This window comes from Passer domesticus, chromosome 13, assembly GCF_036417665.1.
Source record: "Passer domesticus isolate bPasDom1 chromosome 13, bPasDom1.hap1, whole genome shotgun sequence".
Taxonomy (NCBI): Eukaryota; Metazoa; Chordata; class Aves; order Passeriformes; family Passeridae; genus Passer; species Passer domesticus.
Window position 1 is genome coordinate 17937780 of NC_087486.1, and position 20952 is coordinate 17958731.

At 52.6% G+C, this 20952-nt stretch overlaps 2 long non-coding RNA genes across 2 annotated transcripts; both read right to left on the reverse strand.

Annotated features, from left to right (window-relative positions):
• Positions 1–3464: 3464 nt before the first annotated feature.
• Positions 3465–4384, reverse strand: LOC135279936 (uncharacterized). The gene is made up of 3 exons (XR_010347079.1): positions 4254–4384; positions 3950–4143; positions 3465–3675 (listed from the first exon to the last, which is right to left on the reverse strand). It is a non-coding gene; the product is annotated as an uncharacterized LOC135279936 (long non-coding RNA).
• A 7844-nt stretch (positions 4385–12228) lies between these two features.
• LOC135279857 (uncharacterized) lies at positions 12229–12902 on the reverse strand. Its single transcript, XR_010347025.1, has 2 exons — positions 12714–12902; positions 12229–12439 (listed from the first exon to the last, which is right to left on the reverse strand). It is a non-coding gene; the product is annotated as an uncharacterized LOC135279857 (long non-coding RNA).
• Positions 12903–20952: the final 8050 nt, after the last annotated feature.

Genomic DNA, 20952 nt, shown 5'->3' on the forward strand with positions numbered 1-20952 from the left:
AGCAGGCAGAGTGTCTGCTCTGCTGGTTTCCAGGTGCTGGACGTTCCACCTGGAACACTGTGGGAGCTGTGATGTCACAGAAGTTTCAGGGCCGCGCCACACTGGGAGATGGGCATGGTAGAATGATGAAATCCTTGAATGGTTTGGCTTGGAAGGGACCCTAAAGATCATCTGGTTCCAAGCTGAGCAACTTCCCAGCAGAGCAGGTTGCTGCGGCCCCTGTCCAAGGTGGCCTTGGATGCTCCTTGGCATGGGGTATGCACAGCCTCTCTGCACTGGTCCCAGTGTCAGGGACAAGCACCCTGACAGGAAAGAACTTCTTCCCATCATGGAATGGATTCCAGCTCTTGCAGTTTCATCTCATTCCCCCTTGTTCTGTCACTTCAGTTCCTGGCGGAGAGTCCTCTCCCACTTCCCTGTGGGTCAGGCTCTTCCAGCAGGGTCACACATGTGGCTGAAGCTGCAGGCAGGAGAGAGTGAAGCCAAGGTCCCAGAGAGAGGAAATGGGGAAAGTGACATGAGAGATGAGCAAAGAAGGAAAATGTAAAGACATGCAAGGCATTGGGTTGGGTGGGCTGCGGGATTCATGACTTCTTTTAGAGGCCAGCTTCTCTGCTGCACTCAATGACTGTGTGATTGCGGCGTGTCCACAGTGAGCCCGTGTGAGCGACCTGCACTGCCAGAGCCCGGAGCACACTTGCTTCAAGTGCTGATGAATGAGGCCAGAGACGGGTCTTTGTGTGGAACTCCAAACGCTGTGCATTGCGAGGAAGAGGGTCCAGGGCCAGAGAGAAAATGAGGCTGGGGACTGAGGGTTTTATATGGGGGGGAGAAGGGGCGAAGCCAGGGCCTGCAGGGGAGAAGAGAGGGAAGAATATTCTCTGGAGAGTAGCTATAAGGAAAAAATGGCAGTTGAAGTGGGTGATGGCAACAAAAGCTGCAGATTGCAAGAGGCTGCAAGTGGCCATGGGTGAGAGCCCTGCATTCAGAGGGGTTTCTCTCTTTCACCTTGGTCCCCTTTGCCCTAAGGTATTACAGTTGCAATGAGAGGCCCCCGGGCCTCCACAAGTGCCCCCTTTTTGTTTTCAAGAATGAAAGCTTCTGCCATGGACTTTTGCAAGCGTTGAGCAAAACTGGATAAAATAAGCAACACAATGAATACAATGTCTCTGCTGCTGTAGGGACACAAGCATATCCTCTCCCCCAAGTAATGAATGGGAAAGGGCCCATAATTTTTTTAGATTCAGGGTCTTTGATCAACACAGGTGGCTTTTCTTTTCACTGGGCTGCAGTGAAATTAAATGCCAATCGCCTGATGACTGGGGGAGTTGGCTCCATAAATGAGGTGTTGAAAAAGTTGAGCACATCAAGGGCCTTGGCCAGTGTCTCAATGGGAGATAATATGTGGACTCCCTGTCTCTGTTGATCAAGGATTCTTTGGATGGAAGAGTGGGCCCTCTGGACTATGGAGTGTCCTGTGGCAGAGTGTGGTATGGCTGTGACATGTTTTATAGCCCACTGGTCAGAAAATGGTTGGAATCAGTGGGAGGTATAAGCAGGACCATGATCAGTTTTCATTTCCTGTGGAACAGGGAAGGTGGAAAAAGCTAAAAAGGAACGTTTTATAGCACCTTTTAATTTCTCACCAGCATGGGCAAAGGCGTAAACCGCAGCGTTGTCGGCGTCGATTCAGACGGGGATATATTTTAGTCTCCCAAAAGGGGCTTGGTGTGTGATGCGTGATTGCCCGATCTGGAGACTCTTTAGTCCTCTTAGGTTGACTCCAGCTGTGACAGAAGCAAAGGCATGTTGCTGACAATTTGGGCAGGTGTTTGCCATGGGTCTTGCCTGATCTTGGGTAATTTTAAAGATGCTGAGCGGTGCAGGAATGTTTGGATGGTAGAAGCGGTGGCGGAACCTAGCCTGGTCAGAAACATTCCATAGGGAGGTTTGGAGAACCATTGCTGAGGCATCTGCTCTAGCATTGCCTACTATAAATGCAGGAAGGGTGGTATGAGACCTTGTGTGCATGATATAGTGTGGGTGTTGTCTGTGGGACAAAAGAGAAATGAAAGGGGAAAGCAAATGCTCTAGTTGGGGTTAGAAATGTCTTTGAAAATGGAATTTTCGGCCCGCTGCACTAGGCCTTAGACATCTGCCGAATCAGTGATCAAATGAATAGGTTCTTTGAAAGCGGAGAAGGTCCTAACGAGTGCAGTCAATTCAGCAATTTGGGCAGGATGAGGATCCCCTGGCTTGGCTTTTGTCTCTTGAGCAATGCGGGCCCAGGGCAGTGCTGGGCAGGCCCAGAAGCAGAGCCCGGAACCCTTGGAGGCTGCAAGGCTTAAACATCAGCCCCTGCAGCAGCCCAGATGCAGGTGCCATAGTTGCCAAGGCTGTCAAGGCCTTGAGAGCGGGAAGGTGGATTTTGCATCCCTGTGGCCTGATGGCGGCTCTGGAGCCAGGAGTGCCTGTGGCTGCAGCAGGAAGGGTGGCTGAAAGTTTCCTGCCTTGCTTTGGTGGCATGGCTGCAGGGGCCACTGCAGTGAGAGCCCCCTCTGTGCTGGTGGCAGCTCAGCTCTTGGGGACGCCACTGTGCCCCAGCCCAGGAGCAGCAGCAGTGCCCAGCGGCAGCAGAGGTGTCAGTGGGACCCCCTGTGCACAGGGACCCCCAGCCGCGGGGTGGCCGTGGCAGCAGCCCCAGGGAGCTCCAGGCCCGGGATCCCGGAACAAGTGGAAATCCCAACTGTGCAAATGCTTCCTGTGCCCAAAAGTGTCGGAACCCAGAGCATCTCTCTGGATGCCCTGGATGTCTCAAAGCCCTGGCAGGGGCTCGGAGACCCTGGTAGGAAGCCAAAGACACCTGGAAATTCGATCTTAATTCATGGAGCAAATTGCCAACCTTATATGAAGAACTACAGGCCACAAAAGTTTAAGTAGCACAGTAGTAGGAATCACAGGGTGAAGGACAAAATTATAATGCACTGTACAGGGGGGTTTTCTATGTTGTACAGGGGGGATTTAGAATTCTGTGCATGGGTCGGGAGTCCCAAGGTGGAGGAATTTGGGCGTGCCCTGTCCTTCTTCTTTCTTCTTCTTGGCATCCATGTTCAGGATGATGTTGGCATGTGTGCATTGGTTCATAGAGAAAGTGCACTCGCCAACAAGGGCGAAAAGTATTGGAAATTAAAGGTAAATATCTACTATGTAGTTTTCACTAGAAAAGAGACAACCACCCCGTGGGCGGGGGAGAGTGCCCTTGGCTGTCTTGCTGATCAGACCTCGGCTGGACAGACAGAAAAACTTTGGAGATAAGGAACAATAAAGTCAACTGAAGACCAAAAAGCAAGAGTCCAGACTCCTTCTTCGAAAGCGCGGCCTGCCCAGAACCACCTTTTCCCGTGCTGGGGCAGAGACCACTGGCAGCCGACCCCGGCACGAAGGAATGAGAAAGAGAAGTGAGGTTTTCTAAAGAAGCAGTATTTATTTGCTGAAGATCGGCAAATTCTAGGATTTCCAGAACACCTTTCATATTTCCTGGGATCCTATGGACTAACAGTCTTCAAAACATATTTACAGAGAACTTCTAAGCGACGAACATATTTACAGAATTCTTCTCACTTTTCAAACATATTTACAGAGGCGTCATATCTGTGGCCATCATCTGCATCAGGCCTGGAAGAAAGGAAGAAGCAAAGCTGGCCTCTGCTGCCAGCACTGGGCCCAGCTGGGCTGGGAGCTGGCCCCCAGGAGCTGGGACAGGGCTGGCAGGGCTGCTGTGGCCCCAGGCAAGTGCAGGGCAGGCCAGGGCTGGTGCTTGTGGCAGCACAATCCAGGCCCCCTGCGGGCACCGTGTCCCTGAGCGGGGCCATCCAGCCCAGCCCCAGGCTGGCGTCAGGGCAGCCACTGTGTCTGTGGGCAGGGCATGGGGAGCATCTGTCCGTCTTACTTGTGGGGCTCCTTCTTCATCCAAGGACCATGGGCTCCTCCTCATCCTCCTCGTCCACTTCCATCTGCTCGATATTGTCCTCCTCTTCGACTTCCATCTCCTCAAGTGGCTCTTCTGTGTCTACCTCCATCCTTTCTTCCCCATCCAGCACCATGTCCACTTCCATTTCCTCTATCTCTACCATCTCTGGCAGTCTGCAAGAGACAGCAAAATCTCACAGTGGGCTTCCTGTCCCACACCATCCATTGCCACGTGGCTGCAGCCTGCTCAAGCAGGCTGCCCCTTCCCTGGAATGGCACTGTACCTCCACTGGCACAGCAGTGCTCATCCTGCTGGGATTGGCGCTCCAGAGCAGGCGTCAGGAAAATCCCAGGCGGCAGCAGCAAGAGAGCGCTGACAGGCAGAGCGCAGAGCGAGCGACAACTGAGCGCTGGCAGCAGGCAGAGTGTCTGCTCTGCTGGTTTCCAGGTGCTGGACGTTCCACCTGGAACACTGTGGGAGCTGTGATGTCACAGAAGTTTCAGGGCCGCGCCACACTGGGAGATGGGCATGGTAGAATGATGAAATCCTTGAATGGTTTGGCTTGGAAGGGACCCTAAAGATCATCTGGTTCCAAGCTGAGCAACTTCCCAGCAGAGCAGGTTGCTGCGGCCCCTGTCCAAGGTGGCCTTGGATGCTCCTTGGCATGGGGTATGCACAGCCTCTCTGCACTGGTCCCAGTGTCAGGGACAAGCACCCTGACAGGAAAGAACTTCTTCCCATCATGGAATGGATTCCAGCTCTTGCAGTTTCATCTCATTCCCCCTTGTTCTGTCACTTCAGTTCCTGGCGGAGAGTCCTCTCCCACTTCCCTGTGGGTCAGGCTCTTCCAGCAGGGTCACACATGTGGCTGAAGCTGCAGGCAGGAGAGAGTGAAGCCAAGGTCCCAGAGAGAGGAAATGGGGAAAGTGACATGAGAGATGAGCAAAGAAGGAAAATGTAAAGACATGCAAGGCATTGGGTTGGGTGGGCTGCGGGATTCATGACTTCTTTTAGAGGCCAGCTTCTCTGCTGCACTCAATGACTGTGTGATTGCGGCGTGTCCACAGTGAGCCCGTGTGAGCGACCTGCACTGCCAGAGCCCGGAGCACACTTGCTTCAAGTGCTGATGAATGAGGCCAGAGACGGGTCTTTGTGTGGAACTCCAAACGCTGTGCATTGCGAGGAAGAGGGTCCAGGGCCAGAGAGAAAATGAGGCTGGGGACTGAGGGTTTTATATGGGGGGGAGAAGGGGCGAAGCCAGGGCCTGCAGGGGAGAAGAGAGGGAAGAATATTCTCTGGAGAGTAGCTATAAGGAAAAAATGGCAGTTGAAGTGGGTGATGGCAACAAAAGCTGCAGATTGCAAGAGGCTGCAAGTGGCCATGGGTGAGAGCCCTGCATTCAGAGGGGTTTCTCTCTTTCACCTTGGTCCCCTTTGCCCTAAGGTATTACAGTTGCAATGAGAGGCCCCCGGGCCTCCACAAGTGCCCCCTTTTTGTTTTCAAGAATGAAAGCTTCTGCCATGGACTTTTGCAAGCGTTGAGCAAAACTGGATAAAATAAGCAACACAATGAATACAATGTCTCTGCTGCTGTAGGGACACAAGCATATCCTCTCCCCCAAGTAATGAATGGGAAAGGGCCCATAATTTTTTTAGATTCAGGGTCTTTGATCAACACAGGTGGCTTTTCTTTTCACTGGGCTGCAGTGAAATTAAATGCCAATCGCCTGATGACTGGGGGAGTTGGCTCCATAAATGAGGTGTTGAAAAAGTTGAGCACATCAAGGGCCTTGGCCAGTGTCTCAATGGGAGATAATATGTGGACTCCCTGTCTCTGTTGATCAAGGATTCTTTGGATGGAAGAGTGGGCCCTCTGGACTATGGAGTGTCCTGTGGCAGAGTGTGGTATGGCTGTGACATGTTTTATAGCCCACTGGTCAGAAAATGGTTGGAATCAGTGGGAGGTATAAGCAGGACCATGATCAGTTTTCATTTCCTGTGGAACAGGGAAGGTGGAAAAAGCTAAAAAGGAACGTTTTATAGCACCTTTTAATTTCTCACCAGCATGGGCAAAGGCGTAAACCGCAGCGTTGTCGGCGTCGATTCAGACGGGGATATATTTTAGTCTCCCAAAAGGGGCTTGGTGTGTGATGCGTGATTGCCCGATCTGGAGACTCTTTAGTCCTCTTAGGTTGACTCCAGCTGTGACAGAAGCAAAGGCATGTTGCTGACAATTTGGGCAGGTGTTTGCCATGGGTCTTGCCTGATCTTGGGTAATTTTAAAGATGCTGAGCGGTGCAGGAATGTTTGGATGGTAGAAGCGGTGGCGGAACCTAGCCTGGTCAGAAACATTCCATAGGGAGGTTTGGAGAACCATTGCTGAGGCATCTGCTCTAGCATTGCCTACTATAAATGCAGGAAGGGTGGTATGAGACCTTGTGTGCATGATATAGTGTGGGTGTTGTCTGTGGGACAAAAGAGAAATGAAAGGGGAAAGCAAATGCTCTAGTTGGGGTTAGAAATGTCTTTGAAAATGGAATTTTCGGCCCGCTGCACTAGGCCTTAGACATCTGCCGAATCAGTGATCAAATGAATAGGTTCTTTGAAAGCGGAGAAGGTCCTAACGAGTGCAGTCAATTCAGCAATTTGGGCAGGATGAGGATCCCCTGGCTTGGCTTTTGTCTCTTGAGCAATGCGGGCCCAGGGCAGTGCTGGGCAGGCCCAGAAGCAGAGCCCGGAACCCTTGCAGGCTGCAAGGCTTAAACATCAGCCCCTGCAGCAGCCCAGATGCAGGTGCCATAGTTGCCAAGGCTGTCAAGGCCTTGAGAGCGGGAAGGTGGATTTTGCATCCCTGTGGCCTGATGGCGGCTCTGGAGCCAGGAGTGCCTGTGGCTGCAGCAGGAAGGGTGGCTGAAAGTTTCCTGCCTTGCTTTGGTGGCATGGCTGCAGGGATAACTGCAGTGAGAGCCCCCTCTGTGCTGGTGGCAGCTCAGCTCTTGGGGACGCGGCTGTGCCCCAGCCCAGGAGCAGCAGCAGTGCCCAGCGGCAGCAGTGGTGTCAGTGGGACCCCCTGTGCACAGGGACCCCCAGCCGTGGGGTGGCCGTGGCAGCAGCCCCAGGGAGCTCCAGCCCCGGGATCCCGGAACAAGTGGAAATCCCAACTGTGCAAATGCTTCCTGTGCCCAAAAGTGTCGGAACCCAGAGCATCTCTCTGGATGCCCTGGATGTCTCAAAGCCCTGGCAGGGGCTCGGAGACCCTGGCAGGAAGCCAAAGACACCTGGAAATTCGATCTTAATTCATGGAGCAAATTGCCAACCTTATATGAAGAACTACAGGCCACAAAAGTTTAAGTAGCACAGTAGTAGGAATCACAGGGTGAAGGACGAAATTATAATGCACTGTACAGGGGGGTTTTCTATGTTGTACAGGGGGGATTTAGAATTCTGTGCATGGGTCGGGAGTCCCAAGGTGGAGGAATTTGGGCGTGCCCTGTCCTTCTTCTTTCTTCTTCTTGGCATCCATGTTCAGGATGATGTTGGCATGTGTGCATTGGTTCATAGAGAAAGTGCACTTGCCAACAAGGGCGAAAAGTATTGGAAATTAAAGGTAAATATCTACTATGTAGTTTTCACTAGAAAAGAGACAACCACCCCGTGGGCGGGGGAGAGTGCCCTTGGCTGTCTTGCTGATCAGACCTCGGCTGGACAGACAGAAAAACTTTGGAGATAAGGAACAATAAAGTCAACTGAAGACCAAAAAGCAAGAGTCCAGACTCCTTCTTCGAAAGCGCGGCCTGCCCAGAACCACCTTTTCCCGTGCTGGGGCAGAGACCACTGGCAGCCGACCCCGGCACGAAGGAATGAGAAAAAGAAGTGAGGTTTTCTAAAGAAGCAGTATTTGTTTGCTGAAGATCGGCAAATTCTAGGATTTCCAGAACACCTTTCATATTTCCTGGGATCCTATGGACTAACAGTCTTCAAAACATATTTACAGAGAACTTCTAAGCGACGAACATATTTACAGAATTCTTCTCACTTTTCAAACATATTTACAGAGGCGTCATATCTGTGGCCATCATCTGCATCAGGCCTGGAAGAAAGGAAGAAGCAAAGCTGGCCTCTGCTGCCAGCACTGGGCCCAGCTGGGCTGGGAGCTGGCCCCCAGGAGCTGGGACAGGGCTGGCAGGGCTGCTGTGGCCCCAGGCAAGTGCAGGGCAGGCCAGGGCTGGTGCTTGTGGCAGCACAATCCAGGCCCCCTGCGGGCACCGTGTCCCTGAGCGGGGCCATCCAGCCCAGCCCCAGCCTGGCGTCAGGGCAGCCACTGTGTCTGTGGGCAGGGCATGGGGAGCATCTGCCTGTCTTACTTGTGGGGCTCCATCTTCATCCAAGGACCATGGGCTCCTCCTCATCCTCCTCGTCCACTTCCATCTGCTCGATATTGTCCTCCTCTTCGACTTCCATCTCCTCAAGTGGCTCTTCTGTGTCTACCTCCATCCTTTCTTCCCCATCCAGCACCATGTCCACTTCCATTTCCACTCTACCATTTCTGGCAGTCTGCAAGAGACAGCAAAATCTCACAGTGGGCTTCCTGTCCCACACCATCCATTGCCACGTGGCTGCAGCCTGCTCAAGCAGGCTGCCCCTTCCCTGGAATGGCACTGTACCTCCACTGGAGCAGCAGTGCTCATCCTGCTGGGATTGGCGCTCCAGAGCAGGCGTCAGGAAAATCCCAGGCAGCAGCAGCAAGAGAGCGCTGACGGGCAGAGCGCAGAGCGAGCGACAACTGTGCGCTGGCAGCAGGCAGAGTGTCTGCTCTGCTGGTTTCCAGGTGCTGGACGTTCCACCTGGAACACTGTGGGAGCTATGATGTCACAGAAGTTTCAGGGCCGCGCCACACTGGGAGATGGGCATGGTAGAATGATGAAATCCTTGAATGGTTTGGCTAGGAAGGGACCCTAAAGATCATCTGGTTCCAAGCTGAGCAAGCTGCCAGCACAGCAGGTTGCTGCGGCCCCTGTCCAAGGTGGCCTTGGATGCTCCTTGGCATGGGGTATGCACAGCCTCTCTGCACTGGTCCCAGTGTCAGGGACAAGCACCCTGACAGGAAAGAACTTCTTCCCATCATGGAATGGATTCCAGCTCTTGCAGTTTCATCTCATTCCCCCTTGTTCTGTCACTTCAGTTCCTGGCGGAGAGTCCTCTCCCACTTCCCTGTGGGTCAGGCTCTTACAGCAGGGTCACACATGTGGCTGAAGCTGCAGGCAGGAGAGAGTGAAGCCAAGGTCCCAGAGAGAGGAAATAGGGAAAGTGACATGAGAGATGAGCAAAGAAGGAAAATGTAAAGACATGCAAGGCATTGGCTTGGGTGGGCTGCGGGATTCATGACTTCTTTTAGAGGCCAGCTTCTCTGCTGCACTCAATGACTGTGTGATTGCGGCGTGTCCACAGTGAGCCCGTGTGAGCGAGCTGCACTGCCAGAGGCCGGAGCACACTTGCTTCAAGTGCTGATGCATGAGGCCAGAGACGGGTCTTTGTGTGGAACTCCAAACGCTGTGCATTGCGAGGAAGAGGGTCCAGGGCCAGAGAGAAAATGAGGCTAGGGACTGAGGGTTTTATATGGGGGGGAGAAGGGGCGAAGCCAGGGCCTGCAGGGGACAAGAGAGGGAAGAACATTCTCTGGAGAGTAGCTATAAGGAAAAAATGGCAGTTGAAGTGGGTGATGGCAACAAAAGCTGCAGATTGCAAGAGCCTGCAAGTGGCCATGGGTGAGAGCCCTGCATTCAGAGGGGTTTCTCTCTTTCACCTTGGTCCCCTTTGCCCTAAGGTATTACAGTTGCAATGAGAGGCCCCCGGGCCTCCACAACTGCCCCCTTTTTGTTTTCAAGAATGAAAGCTTCTGCCATGGACTTTTGCAAGCGTTGAGCAAAACTGGATAAAATAAGCAACACAATGAATACAATGTCTCTGCTGCTGTAGGGACACAAGCATATCCTCTCCCCCAAGTAATGAATGGGAAAGGGCCCATAATTTTTTTAGATTCAGGGTCTTTGATCAACACAGGTGGCTTTTCTTTTCACTGGGCTGCAGTGAAATTAAATGCCAATCGCCTGATGACTGGGGGAGTTGGCTCCATAAATGAGGTGTCGAAAAAGTTGAGCAAATCAAGGGCCTTGGCCAGTGTCTCAATGGGAGATAATATGTGGACTCCCTGTCTCTGTTGATCAAGGATCCTTTGGATGGAAGAGTGGGCCCTCTGGACTATGGAGTGTCCTGTGGCAGAGTGTGGTATGGCTGTGACATGTTTTATAGCCCACTGGTCAGAAAATGGTTGGAATCAGTGGGAGGTATAAGCAGGACCATGATCAGTTTTCATTTCCTGTGGAACAGGGAAGGTGGAAAAAGCTAAAAAGGAACGTTTTATAGCACCTTTTAATTTCTCACCAGCATGGGCAAAGGCGTAAACCGCAGCGTTGTCGGCGTCGATTCAGACGGGGATATATTTTAGTCTCCCAAAAGGGGCTTGGTGTGTGATGCGTGATTGCCCGATCTGGAGACTCTTTAGTCCTCTTAGGTTGACTCAAGCTGTGACAGAAGCAAAGGCATGTTGCTGACAATTTGGGCAGGTGTTTGCCATGGGTCTTGCCTGATCTTGGGTAATTTTAAAGATGCTGAGCGGTGCAGGAATGTTTGGATGGTAGAAGCGGTGGCGGAACCTAGCCTGGTCAGAAACATTCCATAGGGAGGTTTGGAGAACCATTGCTGAGGCATCTGCTCTAGCATTGCCTACTATAAATGCAGGAAGGGTGGTATGAGACCTTGTGTACATGATATAGTGTGGGTGTTGTCTGTGGGACAAAAGAGAAATGAAAGGGGAAAGCAAATGCTCTAGTTGGGGTTAGAAATGTCTTTGAAAATGGAATTTTCGGCCCGCTGCACTAGGCCTTAGACATCTGCCGAATCAGTGATTAAATGAATAGGTTCTTTGAAAGCGGAGAAGGTCCTAACGAGTGCAGTCAATTCAGCAATTTGGGCAGGATGAGGATCCCCTGGCTTGGCTTTTGTCTCTTGAGCAATGCGGGCCCAGGGCAGTGCTGGGCAGGCCCAGAAGCAGAGCCCGGAACCCTTGGAGGCTGCAAGGCTTAAACATCAGCCCCTGCAGCAGCCCAGATGCAGGTGCCATAGTTGCCAAGGCTGTCAAGGCCTTGAGAGTGGGAAGGTGGATTTTGCATCCCTGTGGCCTGATGGCGGCTCTGGAGCCAGGAGTGGCTGTGGCTGCAGCAGGAAGCGTGGCTGAAAGTTTCCTGCCTTGCTTTGGTGGCATGGCTGCAGGGGCCACTGCAGTGAGAGCCCCCTCTGTGCTGGTGGCAGCTCAGCTCTTGGGGACGCCGCTGTGCCCCAGCCCAGGAGCAGCAGCAGTGCCCTGCACCAGCAGTGGTGTCAGTGGGACCCCCTGTGCACAGGGACCCCCAGCCGCGGGGTGGCCGTGGCAGCAGCCCCAGGGAGCTCCAGCCCCGGGATCCCGGAACAAGTGGAAATCCCAACTGTGCAAATGCTTCCTGTGCCCAAAAGTGTCGGAACCCAGAGCATCTCTCTGGATGCCCTGGATGTCTCAAAGCCCTGGCAGGGGCTCGGAGACCCTGGCAGGAAGCCAAAGACACCTGGAAATTCGATCTTAATTCATGGAGCAAATTGCCAACCTTATATGAAGAACTACAGGCCACAAAAGTTTAAGTAGCACAGTAGTAGGAATCACAGGGTGAAGGACAAAATTATAATGCACTGTACAGGGGGGTTTTCTATGTTGTACAGGGGGGATTTAGAATTCTGTGCATGGGTCGGGAGTCCCAAGGTGGAGGAATTTGGGCGTGCCCTGTCCTTCTTCTTTCTTCTTCTTGGCATCCATGTTCAGGATGATGTTGGCATGTGTGCATTGGTTCATAGAGAAAGTGCACTTGCCAACAAGGGCGAAAAGTATTGGAGATTAAAGGTAAATATCTACTATGTAGTTTTCACTAGAAAAGAGACAACCACCCCGTGGGCGGGGGAGAGTGCCCTTGGCTGTCTTGCTGATCAGACCTCGGCTGGACAGACAGAAAAACTTTGGAGATAAGGAACAATAAAGTCAACTGAAGACCAAAAAGCAAGAGTCCAGACTCCTTCTTCGAAAGCGCGGCCTGCCCAGAACCACCTTTTCCCGTGCTGGGGCAGAGACCACTGGCAGCCGACCCCGGCACGAAGGAATGAGAAAGAGAAGTGAGGTTTTCTAAAGAAGCAGTATTTATTTGCTGAAGATCGGCAAATTCTAGGATTTCCAGAACACCTTTCATATTTCCTGGGATCCTATGGACTAACAGTCTTCAAAACATATTTACAGAGAACTTCTAAGCGACGAACATATTTACAGAATTCTTCTCACTTTTCAAACATATTTACAGAGGCGTCATATCTGTGGCCATCATCTGCATCAGGCCTGGAAGAAAGGAAGAAGCAAAGCTGGCCTCTGCTGCCAGCACTGGGCCCAGCTGGGCTGGGAGCTGGCCCCCAGGAGCTGGGACAGGGCTGGCAGGGCTGCTGTGGCCCCAGGCAAGTGCAGGGCAGGCCAGGGCTGGTGCTTGTGGCAGCACAATCCAGGCCCCCTGCGGGCAGCGTGTCCCTGAGCGGGGCCATCCAGCCCAGCCCCAGGCTGGCGTCAGGGCAGCCACTGTGTCTGTGGGCAGGGCATGGGGAGCATCTGTCCGTCTTACTTGTGGGGCTCCATCTTCATCCAAGGACCATGGGCTCCTCCTCATCCTCCTCGTCCACTTCCATCTGCTCGATATTGTCCTCCTCTTCGACTTCCATCTCCTCAAGTGGCTCTTCTGTGTCTACCTCCATCCTTTCTTCCCCATCCAGCACCATGTCCACTTCCATTTCCACTCTACCATTTCTGGCAGTCTGCAAGAGACAGCAAAATCTCACAGTGGGCTTCCTGTCCCACACCATCCATTGCCACGTGGCTGCAGACTGCTCAAGCAGGCTGCCCCTTCCCTGGAATGGCACTGTACCTCCACTGGAGCAGCAGTGCTCATCCTGCTGGGATTGGCGCTCCAGAGCAGGCGTCAGGAAAATCCCAGGCGGCAGCAGCAAGAGAGCGCTGACAGGCAGAGCGCAGAGCGAGCGACAACTGAGCGCTGGCAGCAGGCAGAGTGTGTGCTGTGGTCGTTTCCAGGTGCTGGACGTTCCACCTGGAACACTGTGGGAGCTGTGATGTCACAGAAGTTTCAGGGCCGCGCCACACTGGGAAATGGGCATGGTAGAATGATGAAATCCTTGAATGGTTTGGCTTGGAAGGGACCCTAAAGATCCTCTGGTTCCAAGCTGAGCAACTTCCCAGCAGAGCAGGTTGCTGCGGCCCCTGTCCAAGGTGGCCTTGGATGCTCCTTGGCATGGGGTATGCACAGCCTCTCTGCACTGGTCCCAGTGTCAGGGACAAGCACCCTGACAGGAAAGAACTTCTTCCCATCATGGAATGGATTCCAGCTCTTGCAGTTTCATCTCATTCCCCCTTGTTCTGTCACTTCAGTTCCTGGCGGAGAGTCCTCTCCCACTTCCCTGTGGGTCAGGCTCTTCCAGCAGGGTCACACATGTGGCTGAAGCTGCAGGCAGGAGAGAGTGAAGCCAAGGTCCCAGAGAGAGGAAATGGGGAAAGTGACATGAGAGATGAGCAAAGAAGGAAAATGTAAAGACATGCAAGGCATTGGGTTGGGTGGGCTGCGGGATTCATGACTTCTTTTAGAGGCCAGCTTCTCTGCTGCACTCAATGACTGTGTGATTGCGGCGTGTCCACAGTGAGCCCGTGTGAGCGAGCTGCACTGCCAGAGGCCGGAGCACACTTGCTTCAAGTGCTGATGAATGAGGCCAGAGACGGGTCCTTGTGTGGAACTCCAAACGCTGTGCATTGCGAGGAAGAGGGTCCAGGGCCAGAGAGAAAATGAGGCTGGGGACTGAGGGTTTTATATGGGGGGGAGAAGGGGCGAAGCCAGGGCCTGCAGGGGAGAAGAGAGGGAAGAACATTCTCTGGAGAGTAGCTATAAGGAAAAAATGGCAGTTGAAGTGGGTGATGGCAACAAAAGCTGCAGATTGCAAGAGCCTGCAAGTGGCCATGGGTGAGAGCCCTGCATTCAGAGGGGTTTCTCTCTTTCACCTTGGTCCCCTTTGCCCTAAGGTATTACAGTTGCAATGAGAGGCCCCCGGGCCTCCACAAGTGCCCCCTTTTTGTTTTCAAGAATGAAAGCTTCTGCCATGGACTTTTGCAAGCGTTGAGCAAAACTGGATAAAATAAGCAACACAATGAAGACAATGTCTCTGCTGCTGTAGGGACACAAGCACAGCCTCTCCCCCAAGTAATGAATGGGAAAGGGCCCATAATTTTTTTAGATTCAGGGTCTTTGATCAACACAGGTGGCTTTTCTTTTCACTGGGCTGCAGTGAAATTAAATGCCAATCGCCTGATGACTGGGGGAGTTGGCTCCATAAATGAGGTGTTGAAAAAGTTGAGCACATCAAGGGCCTTGGCCAGTGTCTCAATGGGAGATAATATGTGGACTCCCTGTCTCTGTTGATCAAGGATCCTTTGGATGGAAGAGTGGGCCCTCTGGACTATGGAGTGTCCTGTGGCAGAGTGTGGTATGGCTGTGACATGTTTTATAGCCCACTGGTCAGAAAATGGTTGGAATCAGTGGGAGGTATAAGCAGGACCATGATCAGTTTTCATTTCCTGTGGAACAGGGAAGGTGGAAAAAGCTAAAAAGGAACGTTTTATAGCACCTTTTGATTTCTCACCAGCATGGGCAAAGGCGAAAAACGCAGCGTTGTCGGTGTCAATTCAGACGGGGATGTATTTTAGTCTCCCAAAAGGGGCTTGGTGTGTGATGCGTGATTGCCCGATCTGGAGACTCTTTAGTCCTCTTAGGTTGACTCCAGCTGTGACAGAAGCAAAGGCATGTTGCTGACAATTTGGGCAGGTGTTTGCCATGGATCTTGCCTGATCTTGGGTAATTTTAAAGATGCTGAGCGGTGCAGGAATGTTTGGATGGTAGAAGCGGTGGCGGATCCTAGCCTGGTCAAAAACATTCCATAGGGAGGTTTGGACAACCATTGCTGAGGCATCTGCTCTAGCATTGCCTACTATAAATGCAGGAAGGGTGGTATGAGACCTTGTGTACATGATATAGTGTGGGTGTTGTCTGTGGGACAAAAGAGAAATGAAAGGGGAAAGCAAATGCTCTAGTTGGGGTTAGAAATGTCTTTGAAAATGGAATTTTCGGCCTGCTGCACTAGGCCTTAGACATCTGCCGAATCAGTGATCAAATGAATAGGTTCTTTGAAAGCGGAGAAGGTCCTAACGAGTGCAGTCAATTCAGCAATTTGGGCAGGATGAGGATCCCCTGGCTTGGCTTTTGTCTCTTGAGCAATGCGGGCCCAGGGCAGTGCAGGGCAGGCCCAGAAGTAGAGCCCGGAGCCCTTGGAGGCTGCAAGGCTTAAACATCAGCCCCTGCAGCAGCCCAGATGCAGGTGCCATAGTTGCCAAGGCTGTCAAGGCCTTGAGAGTGGGAAGGTGGATTTTGCATCCCCGTGGCCTGATGGCAGCTCTGGAGCCAGGAGTGGCTGTGGCTGCAGCAGGAAGGGTGGCTGAAACTTTCCTGCCTTGCTTTGGTGGCATGGCTGCAGGGGCCAGTGCAGCGAGAGCCCCCTCTGTGCTGGTGACAGCTCAGCTCTTGGGGACGCGGCTGTGCCCCAGCCCAGGAGCAGCAGCAGTGCCCTGCACCAGCAGTGGTGTCAGTGGGACCCCCTGTGCACAGGGACCCCCAGCCGCGGGGTGGCCGTGGCAGCAGCCCCAGGGAGCTCCAGCCCCGGGATCCCGGAACAAGTGGAAATCCCAACTGTGCAAATGCTTCCTGTGCCCAAAAGTGTCGGAACCCAGAGCATCTCTCTGGATGCCCTGGATGTCTCAAAGCCCTGGCAGGGGCTCGGAGACCCTGGCAGGAAGCCAAAGACACCTGGAAATTCGATCTTAATTCATGGAGCAAATTGCCAACCTTATATGAAGAACTACAGGCCACAAAAGTTTAAGTAGCACAGTAGTAGGAATCACAGGGTGAAGGACAAAATTATAATGCACTGTACAGGGGGGTTTTCTATGTTGTACAGGGGGGATTTAGAATTCTGTGCATGGGTCGGGAGTCCCAAGGTGGAGGAATTTGGGCGTGCCCTGTCCTTCTTCTTTCTTCTTCTTGGCATCCATGTTCAGGATGATGTTGGCATGTGTGCATTGGTTCATAGAGAAAGTGCACTTGCCAACAAGGGCGAAAAGTATTGGAAATTAAAGGTAAATATCTACTATGTAGTTTTCACTAGAAAAGAGACAACCACCCCGTGGGCGGGGGAGAGTGCCCTTGGCTGTCTTGCTGATCAGACCTCGGCTGGACAGACAGAAAAACTTTGGAGATAAGGAACAATAAAGTCAACTGAAGACCAAAAAGCAAGAGTCCAGACTCCTTCTTCGAAAGCGCGGCCTGCCCAGAACCACCTTTTCCCGTGCTGGGGCAGAGACCACTGGCAGCCGACCCCGGCACGAAGGAATGAGAAAGAGAAGTGAGGTTTTCTAAAGAAGCAGTATTTGTTTGCTGAAGATCGGCAAATTCTAGGATTTCCAGAACACCTTTCATATTTCCTGGGATCCTATGGACTAACAGTCTTCAAAACATATTTACAGAGAACTTCTAAGCGACGAACATATTTACAGAATTCTTCTCACTTTTCAAACATATTTACAGAGGCGTCATATCTGTGGCCATCATCTGCATCAGGCCTGGAAGAAAGGAAGAAGCAAAGCTGGCCTCTGCTGCCAGCACTGGGCCCAGCTGGGCTGGGAGCTGGCCCCCAGGAGCTGGGACAGGGCTGGCAGGGCTGCTGTGGCCCCAGGCAAGTGCAGGGCAGGCCAGGGCTGGTGCTTGTGGCAGCACAATCCAGGCCCCCTGCGGGCAGCGTGTCCCTGAGCGGGGCCATCCAGCCCAGCCCCAGGCTGGCGTCAGGGCAGCCACTGTGTCTGTGGGCAGGGCATGGGGAGCATCTGTCCGTCTTACTTGTGGGGCTCCATCTTCATCCAAGGACCATGGGCTCCTCCTCATCCTCCTCGTCCACTTCCATCTGCTCGATATTGTCCTCCTCTTCGACTTCCATCTCCTCAAGTGGCTCTTCTGTGTCTACCTCCATCCTTTCTTCCCCATCCAGCACCATGTCCACTTCCATTTCCACTCTACCATTTCTGGCAGTCTGCAAGAGACAGCAAAATCTCACAGTGGGGTTCCTGTCCCACACCATCCATTGCCACGTGGCTGCAGCCTGCTCAAGCAGGCTGCCCCTTCCCTGGAATGGCACTGTACCTCCACTGGCACAGCAGTGCTCATCCTGCTGGGGTTGGTGCTCCAGAGCAGGCGTCAGGAAAATCCCAGGCGGCAGCAACAGCTCAGCGCTGACGGGCAGAGCGCAGAGCGAGCGACAACTGAGCGCTGGCAGCAGGCAGAGTGTCTGCTCTGCTGGTTTCCAGGTGCTGGACGTTCCACCTGGAACACTGTGGGAGCTGTGATGTCACAGAAGTTTCAGGACCGCGCCACACTGGGAAATGGGCATGGTAGAATGATGAAATCCTTGAATGGTTTGGCTTGGAAGGGACCCTAAAGATCATCTGGTTCCAAGCTGAGCAACTTCCCAGCAGAGCAGGTTGCTGCGGCCCCTGTCCAAGCTGGCCTTGGATGCTCCTTGGCATGGGGTATGCACAGCCTCTCTGCACTGGTCCCAGTGTCAGGGACAAGCACCCTGACAGGAAAGAACTTCTTCCCATCATGGAATGGATTCCAGCTCTTGCAGTTTCATCTCATTCCCCCTTGTTCTGTCACTTCAGTTCCTGGCGGAGAGTCCTCTCCCACTTCCCTGTGGGTCAGGCTCTTCCAGCAGGGTCACACATGTGGCTGAAGCTGCAGGCAGGAGAGAGTGAAGCCAAGGTCCCAGAGAGAGGAAATGGGGAAAGTGACATGAGAGATGAGCAAAGAAGGAAAATGTAAAGACATGCAAGGCATTGGCTTGGGTGGGCTGTGGGATTCATGACTTCTTTTAGAGGCCAGCTTCTCTGCTGCACTCAATGACTGTGTGATTGCGGCGTGTCCACAGTGAGCCCGTGTGAGCGACCTGCACTGCCAGAGGCCGGAGCACACTTGCTTCAAGTGCTGATGAATGAGGCCAGAGACGGGTCTTTGTGTGGAACTCCAAACGCTGTGCATTGCCATGAAGAGGGTCCAGGGCCAGAGAGAAAATGAGGCTGGGGACTGAGGGTTTTATATGGGGGGGAGAAGGGGCGAAGCCAGGGCCTGCTGGGGAGACGAGAGGGAAGAACATTCTCTGGAGAGTAGCTATAAGGAAAAAATGGCAGTTGAAGTGGGTGATGGCAACAAAAGCTGCAGATTGCAAGAGCCTGCAAGTGGCCATGGGTGAGAGCCCTGCATTCAGAGGGGTTTCTCTCTTTCACCTTGGTCCCCTTTGCCCTAAGGTATTACAGTTGCAATGAGAGGCCCCCGGGCCTCCACAAGTGCCCCCTTTTTGTTTTCAAGAATGAAAGCTTCTGCCATGGACTTTTGCAAGCGTTGAGCAAAACTGGATAAAATAAGCAACACAATGAATACAATGTCTCTGCTGCTGTAGGGACACAAGCACAGCCTCTCCCCCAAGTAATGAATGGGAAAGGGCCCATAATTTTTTTAGATTCAGGGTCTTTGATCAACACAGGTGGCTTTTCTTTTCACTGGGCTGCAGTGAAATTAAATGCCAATCGCCTGATGACTGGGGGAGTTGGCTCCATAAATGAGGTGTTGAAAAAGTTGAGCACATCAAGGGCCTTGGCCAGTGTCTCAATGGGAGATAATATGTGGACTCCCTGTCTCTGTTGATCAAGGATCCTTTGGATGGAAGAGTGGGCCCTCTGGACTATGGAGTGTCCTGTGGCAGAGTGTGGTATGGCTGTGACATGTTTTATAGCCCACTGGTCAGAAAATGGTTGGAATCAGTGGGAGGTATAAGCAGGACCATGATCAGTTTTCATTTCCTGTGGAACAGGGAAGGTGGAAAAAGCTAAAAAGGAACGTTTTATAGCACCTTTTGATTTCTCACCAGCATGGGCAAAGGCGAAAAACGCAGCGTTGTCGGTGTCAATTCAGACGGGGATATATTTTAGTCTCCCAAAAGGGGCTTGGTGTGTGATGCGTGATTGCCCGATCTGGAGACTCTTTAGTCCTCTTAGGTTGACTCCAGCTGTGACAGAAGCAAAGGCATGTTGCTGACAATTTGGGCAGGTGTTTGCCATGGATCTTGCCTGATCTTGGGTAATTTTAAAGATGCTGAGCGGTGCAGGAATGTTTGGATGGTAGAAGCGGTGGCGGATCCTAGCCTGGTCAAAAACATTCCATAGGGAGGTTTGGACAACCATTGCTGGGGCATCTGCTCTAGCATTGCCTACTATAAATGCAGGAAGGGTGGTATGAGACCTTGTGTACATGATATAGTGTGGGTGTTGTCTGTGGGACAAAAGAGAAATGAAAGGGGAAAGCAAATGCTCTAGTTGGGGTTAGAAATGTCTTTGAAAATGGAATTTTCGGCCTGCTGCACTAGGCCTTAGACATCTGCCGAATCAGTGATCAAATGAATAGGTTCTCTGAAAGTGGAGAAGGTCCTAACGAGTGCAGTCAATTCAGCAATTTGGGCAGGATGAGGATCCCCTGGCTTGGCTTTTGTCTCTTGAGCAATGCGGGCCCAGGGCAGTGCAGGGCAGGCCCAGAAGTAGAGCCCGGAGCCCTTGGAGGCTGCAAGGCTTAAACATCAGCCCCTGCAGCAGCCCAGATGCAGGTGCCATAGTTGCCAAGGCTGTCAAGGCCTTGAGAGTGGGAAGGTGGATTTTGCATCCCCGTGGCCTGATGGCAGCTCTGGAGCCAGGAGTGGCTGTGGCTGCAGCAGGAAGGGTGGCTGAAACTTTCCTGCCTTGCTTTGGTGGCATGGCTGCAGGGGCCAGTGCAGCGAGAGCCCCCTCTGTGCTGGTGACAGCTCAGCTCTTGGGGACGCGGCTGTGCCCCAGCCCAGGAGCAGCAGCAGTGCCCTGCACCAGCAGTGGTGTCAGTGGGACCCCCTGTGCACAGGGACCCCCAGCCGCGGGGTGGCCGTGGCAGCAGCCCCAGGGAGCTCCAGGCCCGGGATCCCGGAACAAGTGGTAATCCCAACTGTGCAAATGCTTCCTGTGCCCAAAAGTGTCGGAACCCAGAGCATCTCTCTGGATGCCCTGGATGTCTCAAAGCCCTGGCAGGGGCTCGGAGACCCTGGCAGGAAGCCAAAGACACCTGGAAATTCGATCTTAATTCATGGAGCAAATTGCCAACCTTATATGAAGAACTACAGGCCACAAAAGTTTAAGTAGCACAGTAGTAGGAATCACAGGGTGAAGGACGAAATTATAATGCACTGTACAGGGGGGTTTTCTATGTTGTACAGGGGGGATTTAGAATTCTGTGCATGGGTCGGGAGTCCCAAGGTGGAGGAATTTGGGCGTGCCCTGTCCTTCTTCTTTCTTCTTCTTGGCATCCATGTTCAGGATGATGTTGGCATGTGTGCATTGGTTCATAGAGAAAGTGCACTTGCCAACAAGGGCGAAAAGTATTGGAAATTAAAGGTAAATATCTACTATGTAGTTTTCACTAGAAAAGAGACAACCACCCCGTGGGCGGGGGAGAGTGCCCTTGGCTGTCTTGCTGATCAGACCTCGGCTGGACAGACAGAAAAACTTTGGAGATAAGGAACAATAAAGTCAACTGAAGACCAAAAAGCAAGAGTCCAGACTCCTTCTTCGAAAGCGCGGCCTGCCCAGAACCACCTTTTCCCGTGCTGGGGCAGAGACCACTGGCAGCC